Source organism: Mus musculus, chromosome 5 (genome assembly GCF_000001635.26).
Source record: "Mus musculus strain C57BL/6J chromosome 5, GRCm38.p6 C57BL/6J".
NCBI classification, from domain to species: Eukaryota; Metazoa; Chordata; class Mammalia; order Rodentia; family Muridae; genus Mus; species Mus musculus.
Genome location: NC_000071.6, coordinates 64,895,774 through 64,904,661, shown reverse-complemented (window position 1 = coordinate 64,904,661; position 8,888 = coordinate 64,895,774). Strand labels below are relative to the sequence as shown.

The following is an 8,888-nucleotide window of genomic DNA, read 5'->3' as shown; positions in this document are numbered from 1 at the left end:
GATCTAAAGGATCAGATTAGCCTTGGCCTGAGAATTTGAGCTGGTACACGATAGCAGTAGCCTCGCAGTTAAAGGTAAGCGGAAGGTGGGGACAGCAGTACAGTGGTGGACAGAAAGCAAGTGATCTAGGCCAACAACCTCCCTGAAGGGACGTCGGCCCAAAAAAGCTGAACTTGTGACTTTGATATAAGCTCTATAAATGGTAAAAGAAAAGTCTACACTGACAGCAGGTATGCTTTTGTCACTGTACGGAGCAATATACAGACAAAGAGGGCTGTTGACATCTGCAGAGAAAGACCTAAAATGCTGTGGCTAAAGGAAATCAGATGGTAGATCTAACCGCCAAACAGGCGACCCAAGGAGCAATGATCCTGGTGGTCAAGGAGCATAAAGATTATTATGATGTCAGAAAGACCAGCTTTAGATACACCCCTGAGCACTATCAAGTTATGGACATTACTTGACCCACCTGGAGGCCAAGAAATTAAAAGGTGTGGTTAGATCCTTTGACTACTATGTAACAGAACTCTCTGATTGGCAGAAGAAATAGTCAAAACTGCAAGACCTGTGCTATGACTAATACAGGATACTTCGTGTATACTCCTGAGAAGAGGCTCAAGGGCAACTGGTTGGAGGCCTACTGGGAGGTAGAATTTACAGAAATTAAGCCAGCTAGATATGGCAACAAGTACTTAGGGTTAGAAATAGACACCTTTTCAGGCTGGGTAGAAGCTTTTCCAACCAGGACTGAGACAGCCAATGTGATAACCAAGAAGATCCTAGAAGAAATCTTCCCGAGGTTTGGGATACCCAAGGTAATCAGGTCCAATAATGGACCTGCCTTTTTTGCCCAGGTAAATCAGGGACTGGCCAAGATATTAGAGATTGGTTAGAAGTTACATTGTGCATACAGGCTCCAAAGCTTAGGACAGGTAAAAAAGATGAATAGAATTCTAAAAGAGAACTTGACAAAATTAAACAAAGAGACTGGTGCAGACTTGGTGCTCCTTGCCCTATTTAGAACTAGAAATGCTCCCTTTTGATTCAGCCTTACTCTTTTTAAGATCCTTTATGGGGCTCCCGTTCCCATCACTGTCTTTTTTTTTTTTTTAAAGATTTATTTATTTATTATATGTAAGTACACTGTAGCTGTCCAGAAGAGGGAGTCAGATCTTGTTACAGATGGTTGTGAGCCACCATGTGGTTGCTGGGATTTGAACTCCGGACCTTCGGGAGAACAGTAGGGTGCTCTTACCCACTGAGCCATTTCACCAGCCCCCCATCACTGTCTTAAATGGTGTGTTTAAACCTAAATGTTGTTGTAATAATAATCTGTATGCTAAGTTAAAAGGCTTGCTGGTGGTTCAGAAAGAAGTCTGGTCACTACTGGCTACAGTGAACGAGCCAGGTACATCCCACCAGTTCCAGCCAGAGACCTAATCTACGTACACCTACATCATGCTCACACCCTCAAGCCTCACTAGAAGGGTCCCTGCTTAGTTCTGTTTACTATCCCTTCTTATTCTGTTTTTGTTCTTATATAAAAAAGTATGATTTCTATTCTCCACATAGAGATATAGACTTCTAAAATTCTAAGATTAGAATTACTTAGTAGAAGAAGAGGGGAATGAAAGAAAATAAAACTTGAGACCTGTGATTCATGTAATTTATGTCAAATAGCCCAAAGAGTTGTTTGTGAGCTTTGAAACCTGGGGCTGAGAACATAGCAGAACAGGCCAGGACATGCCCTGGCAAGCCCGTCGTTAAGACATTCCTGAGGCTGCTTAGCCATAAAGATAAAGAGAATGATATGCCTCCCTATCTCCCGCCCTTCTGACCTAAGTTAAATGTTATCTGCATGTACAGTCTGCTGATGTTTAAATGAACCAATCATGTGAAACCACGCCAATTCCTCCCTGCTGATGTTTAAATGAACCAATCATGTGAAATCTCACCAATTCCTCCCCCAGCCCCAGCCCCTTTTCTATAAAAACCCCGAGCTTCCAAGCCTCGTGGTCGAATACACTGTCTCCTGCGTGAGATATGTTTCGATCTGGAGCTCTCCGCCATTAAACTACCTTGTGTCTTTACATCAAGACGGTCTGTTCTGTTCGTGATTCTTGGGTGCATGCCGAATCGGGAATTGAGTGGAGGTTTCCCCACTAGGTTCTTTCAAGGTCTAAACTTTACAGGAAACGCTGAGTCAAACTGTTCCCACAGCCACTTCTGACCTTGTCAAGAAATCATCCACGTACCTGCATGAGATTTGGAGACTTCAAGCAGGGCTAAGAACAACTGAGACACGCATGAAAAGACATAGGGGTTGCTCGAATCTTTCCAAAAGACCCACTACAGAGGAGAGCATGCAGACCTAGGTTCTCAAACATGAATGATTAATGAGCATGGAGCTATTGGCCTGAGCCAATCTTTCAAGAGCTTCAGAGTTTGGAGGGTTTTTTTTTTTATTCATTCATTCATGCATTTATTCATTCATTTATTTCATTGCAGGTTGCACCTGGCCAGCTTGTCTACCCACTCTAGATGATCCTAGAAATCATGGTGAGTTTCTTTGGGTTTTATTTCTCAGTGGTACATGCTAGCAACCTAAGATCCATTCCTGTTCTGCATCTCCTGTGTCTAAAGAGTGGGGCAGATCAGGTGGGTCTTCCATACTATAGTACTTGTTCCAAGGGACACTCCAGAAGTCCGAAGTGGCCCAAGATGCCTGAGGGTTTGCCGTAGTATTTGGGTTACATCCAGGAATTTGGGACTACCCAAGCTGGGCTTGTAAAGTAATTACGATTTACATGCAGGCAAAGTCTCTCTGATGTGTGACAGCAGAGAATCCCATGATGGCAGCATATTGAAACTCAGAAAGACACTGGGGTGAGAGGAAGGAGCCTTGGCCAGGTGAGTGGAGCCCACCTTGGTCAGCACAGCAAAAGGATTGTAAACCCCCACCCAGCCTGAAGCAGGCTGAGCCAGACCTTGACCTTGCTGCCACTAAGGAGATTACCTAGGGTGGAGCCTTCCTCACTAGATCACTCTATTGTTCAGCCACTGCCACTGTTCTCCTTCAAGACACTGCTACCTGCTGGGAGGCCACTGAGCTATTCCGGAGACTACACCCTATCCTGCAGCTGGGCTCCAAGAATGGATTGGTGGGAATGGGCCTCCCCCACCACCACCACCTTTATAAGCGCATTTGCCATTAAACATTTGAGCTTTGATCAGGAATCTTGACTTAGCTCCATTTTTCTCTTGACTGCCTAGTTCCCCTCTCTTTTTAGCCCTGGCTTGCCTCCCAGGTGAAACCTGGTCCATGTGAACTGCAGGTTGGCTTCCAACAGCCGATGCTTTAGAGATTGAGAGTGCTTTGGGTTAGGATTTGATGTTTTTTTGTGTTTTTGGTTTTTCAAGACAGGGTTTCTCTGTATAGCCCTGCTGTCCTGGAACTCACTCTGTAGACCAGGCTGGCCTCGAACTCAGAAATCCGCCTGCCTCTGCCTCCCGAGTGCTGGGATTACTGCCACCCAGAAGGGACCAAACAAATATGGATTGAAACCCCTGCTCCACTACTTTCTAGGCTGCCCTGGGAACATAACTTAATCTCTGAGTTTTAGCTCCTAGATCTGAAAAATAAGAGTAATTAATATTGGGCACCATTTTGTCAGGGTTGTTGAGAAGACTGAGTAAGATGTTGTATGAAGAGCACAGGCACCATGTCAGACGCATAGAAACACTAGAAAGTGGTCTTTCTTACTCTTATATTGCAAGATCATTCACTCTTTGGTGGGTTTTTAAGCCCTTCTCCATTTACTGGAATTATTAAAGGGGAAATGACTCAGGATGAGGTCTTTCTGGCAAACTATCAACTGCTGCTGAGCAGTGTCTTTGGGTTTGGACTTTTACATCATAGCCGTCAATGGAGAACTTTCTCTGCTTTTCAACTGTTTGCAACATAGTATCAATAGCCTCAAAGCAGTAACAATACATACTACCTACTTACTGATACATCTTTCAGGAAGCCTTATGTTGAGCGGAGTGTCAGAGTTCAGTGGTCCAGCGTGTGCTTAGCACATCTGTGGTCCTGATTTAATCCTCCATAGGACAACAGCAATAATATAATGTTTATGCCTTACTCTTAAAATGTTTGAATGAGATGCCACCATGCATACGCATTGCCTGAGAGACAAGAACCTTTTATGTCTTAAATTAAGAGAAGTTCAGCCGGAGTTGCTTCCTCTCTCGCTATAGCTCATCGGGTTGTGGTACTGAGCAGGAGGAACCATCCAACAAGAGATGGAAGCTGGCATCCTAGCCCAAGGGATGGCAAACAAAGCAGCAGGGCAGGAGGTGCTGTGGGTTTTTGTTTTAAAGCCATGGCTCTCAGATCTAGAAGCTTAAAGTAAGTTCTGGGAGAGGAAAGCAGTGAAGTGGCCTCTTTCCACCCAGTGTTCATGCCAAACCAAACCAAGCCTGAGGGCTTTGAGGAAACCAGGGTACCAACTCTGTCTTTGTGAAAAATTTGGACGCTTACTTAATATAGATTTTACATTCACTTCGACTTAAACATTACTCCTCTTGATGACTGAGTTATTTCTCAAACCCTTAAAAGTGGTGCACCATGTATCTCAGCTCACTCTTGTCTATGATAATCTATAAGAGAAAAAAACTTGAAAAGAGATACTGAATGCATGGGAATTATTGTTCAGATAGAAGTGGCACGATCAATCTTTTCTTAATTTATTTCTCTTTTCCACTTATTTATTATGTCTGTGTTTTGTGTCATAGTACACATATGGAGGTGAAAGTAGAGTCTCTGGGGTTCGAACTCGGGTCTTCAGGCTAGGATGCACATGGCTTTACTTGATAAACCATCTTGCTAAACCCAAGAGATCTTCCAATACTTAATATATAGTCTTAAGGAAATGGAAAGAAAGTGAAACTTCATAGTTTCACACTAGATATTGTCATAGACACAACCATTTGAGCAGTAGTTACTCCTCTAGGCAAGTTAAGAACTGGCATTCTGGGATTATTTTGAAATAGATGCAGAAAAGTTACCCTTACATATATAATGGTTTGAAAGTCTGCCAGGAACTAAACTGACTTTTTAAGATAATTAAAGGATTAAAGATATTAAAGTACTTATTAGCATGCCATAATACTTTACTGTATATAGTACCCTGGAGGCATCTTAGATCATTGACAGTCATGTGTTTAAGAAATGGAGACTTCACCAGAATTAATTTTCCCTCCAAGATATTTGAGAGGTCTTACCAGGAACAAAAGCATATAAAATATAAGAATTATATCATCAATACGAGTAACTAAATTTTGTATACAATGTAGGGATTATCCAACTAAAAGACTACCTGCATTTCACAGCTGTACAGAAGATCCACAACTTCCTTCCATCAGATCTTCTCCCCTCCACTTTTCTTTTTTCTCCCTTCCTTTGTGTGAAGCAGAAGGGACCCTCACGAGGAGCTCAATCAACCAGCCCGTTCATCATCTTGTCTTCTTACTACACAACTGTGAAGAGAAACTGTTATACCAGAGCTCTCCTCAGCCTGTGGTGAGTCATTACAGAAATGTGAACTAAAACAACAGAGAGCTCTTATTTTTAAACTACTCTGCAAGCTAGACTCCTTGGAAACACAATGAGACGCAGCAGCGGCATCCATACACTTTATAACATCCTGATGTCAACAGAAGCCTGGGCTCCAAGGCCGACAGGTGAAAGGGGACTGATCTCCAACTTCTCTAACATGGCTTTAAGGAAGGTTCCCCGAGATGTGACTCCAGCCACAACCACACTGGATTTATCCTACAACCTCCTCTATCAATTGCAGAGCTCAGATTTCCACTCTTTTTCCAAACTGCATTTTCTGATCCTGTGCCACAAGATCCAAGAGCTGGACACCAGGAACAAGATCCAAGAGCTGGACACCAGGAACAAGATCCAACAGCTGGACACCAGGAACAAGATCCAACAGCTGGACACCAGGAACAAGATCCAACAGCTGGACACCAGGAACAAGATCCAACAGCTGGACACCAGGAACAAGATCCAACAGCTGGACACCAGGAACAAGATCCAACAGCTGGACACCAGGATCTTTGACCTTAACAAGGAGTTAAGCTATTTAGACTTGTCTTACAACAGACTAAAGTCCATCACTTTGTCTTCCATGGCAGATCTCATTTAGATCTTTCTTTTAATGACTTTGATATTCTGCCTGCCTGTGAGAAGACAGGCAACATTGCCGTATCTGGAAACCCTAGCTTTGAGCGGGGCAAAAATACAAAGCTCAGATCTCCAGAAAATTGCTCGTGTGCATCTCAGCACTGTGTTGTGAGGGCTGCGTACTCTGTCTCTCTATGAAAAACAGACTGCCCATCCTAAACACGACAGCGCTTCATGTCGTTTTACCAATGAACACAAATTTCTGGGTGCTTTTGCGTGATGGAATGAAGACTTCAAAAATAGTAGAAATGCCAAATATAGGTGGCAAGAGACATTTTCTAAGTTATGAGACTCCGAGAACTCTTTCTGTGGAGAACACCAAGGCGTGCACTCTGATACTCCATAAAGTTGACTTGCTCTGGGACGACCTTCTCCACATTTCCCAGTTTGTGTAGCGGACATCAGTGGAATGCTTCCAGATTCAGGGCCTGACTTTTGGAAGGATGGTTAATCGGGACCCATTCATTTGACTTCTCAAATACTGTATTGAAGGCTATAATCTTCATACATCTCAGGATCTCTTTTATTCCCCAGGATAGAATCTACTTGTTTTTCACCCAAATGGATTTAGAAAACCTGACGATATCTGGTGCACAAATGCCACATCTGCTCTTCCCTAGTCACCCCCAAAGTTTCCAGCATTTAAATTTTGCCAATAACATTTTGTTTGTTTGTTTGTTTTTTTATTTTTTTGTTTTTCAAGACAGGATTTCTCTGTATAGCCCTGGCTGTCCTGTAACTCACTCTGTAGACCAGGCTGCCCTTGAACTCAGAAATCCACCTGCCCCTGCCTCCCAAATGCTGGGATTAAAGGCATGCACCACCACTGCCCGGCCCGCCAATAACATCTTAACAGACGACCTGTTTAAAAACCCTATCTAGCTGCCTTATTGGAAACCTCTCATTTTGAGGGGCAACAAACTGGAGACTCTTTCTCTGGTGAGTCTCTTTGCCTGTGAATTAAGAGATTTCAATTGGCTTGAAAAACATCCCAAGGGCCTGATGGCTGGGTAGCCAGATTCATATGCCTGTGAATATCCTTTGAGTCTGAAGGCGACTCCATTAAACGATGTTTCTCTTTCCCAATTAGCTTGCAACACAACTTGGCTGATGGTCACCATTGTGCTGGTTGTGCTGATTCTGGGTTTGGGTGTAGCATTCTGCATGCTTTACTTTCACGGATGCTGGTATCTCAGGATGCTGGGCCAGTGCATACGGACCCAGCATAGCGTTAGGAAGACAATTCAAGAGGAGTGTAAGAGAAGTGTACAGTTCCACACCTTTATCTCCTATGCTGCACAAGATACAGCCTGGGTGAAGAACAAACTGATTCCCAATTTAGAAACAGAAGATGGCTCTGTCCTGCTTTGTCTTCCGGGGAGAAACTTTGACCCTGACAGGAGCAGTGCTGAAAATATAATAAGCTGCACTGAGGAAAGCTATAAGTCCATCTTCATGCTGTCTCCCAACTTTGTTCGGAATAGGTGGTTCCTTGCCACCCAGAGTCCCCTTGTCCCTTCCTTGGAGACCTTGGCAGAACCCAGAGAAGTCATGGTGGGGTGGGGCAGAGGGGGAGCTGGAAACTAATACACTGTGGCTTTGACTTTTGGGGAAGTGAAACAGACGTTGTAGGAGATGCTGCAAACCTTGAGTGAAATTGTCCACACGAGACAACTCCCTTCCAAGATGAACCGTTTAGCCTTACACTCACCAGGATTCAGCTATTTCATGGCTGTTGGGAGCCGCCCCCACATTCGCCGTCACAAGATGGCGCTGACATCCTGTGTTCTAAGTGGTAAACAAATAATCTGCGCATGTGCCAAGGGTATTTTACGACTACTTGTACTCTGCCTTTCCCGTGAACGTCAGCTCGGCCATGGGCTGCAGCCAATCAGGGAGTGATGCGTCCTAGGCGAAATATAACGCTCCTAAAAAAGGGGACGGGGTTTTCCGCCATTCTCTCTCGCTGGCATCTCTCTGGCTCTGCGCGCCCTGCGCTCTCTCGCTGCCTAAAGATGTAAACAATAGAGCGCGCTCTGCGCTTTGGCGCGCCGGAGCTCTGGCTCCTAAAGATGTTATAGGGGTGGCTTTCGCTTTTGGGGCTGGGGGTTTGCGCTCCTAGCTCCTGAAGATGTAAGCAATAAAGTTTTGCCGCAGAAGATTCTGGTCTGTTGTGTTCTTCCTGGCCGGGCGTGAGAACGCTATTAAGAATTGGTGCCGAATTCCGGGACGAGAAATTCCGGGACGAGAAAAAATCCGGGACGAAAAAATACAAGAAAACTCGGGACCGGCGCAAGGAAGATCCCTCATTCCAGAACCAGAACTGCGGGTCGCGGTAATAAAGGTTCCCGTAAAGCAGACTGTTGAGAAGGATTCAACTGCATGAATTCAGAACTTTTCAGCTGGGGAACGGCGGTAACCCGTAAGTATAGCTTTACAAGGTACGCCTGGCCTTGAACTTTCTAATGAAATTCAAGACAGTCTATCAGAAGTAAAGTGGAAAATAGCTTTATAAGGTACGCCTGGCCTTGAACTTTCTAAGGAAATTCAAGACAGTCTATCAGAAGTAAAGTGGAAAATGGCTTTGCAAGATATGTTTGGCCTTGAATTTTTTCTAGTGTTAGAAGCCCTTTTG

The 8,888-nt window shown here is 44.2% G+C and overlaps 1 pseudogene across 1 annotated transcript; it reads left to right on the top strand.

The window, feature by feature from the left end:
• The first annotated feature begins 464 nt into the window (after positions 1-464).
• Positions 465-8,412, top strand: Gm21011 (predicted gene, 21011; annotated as a pseudogene). The gene is made up of 3 exons (NR_165464.1): positions 465-491; positions 2,509-2,559; positions 5,392-8,412. The product of NR_165464.1 is annotated as a predicted gene, 21011 (transcript).
• Positions 8,413-8,888: the final 476 nt, after the last annotated feature.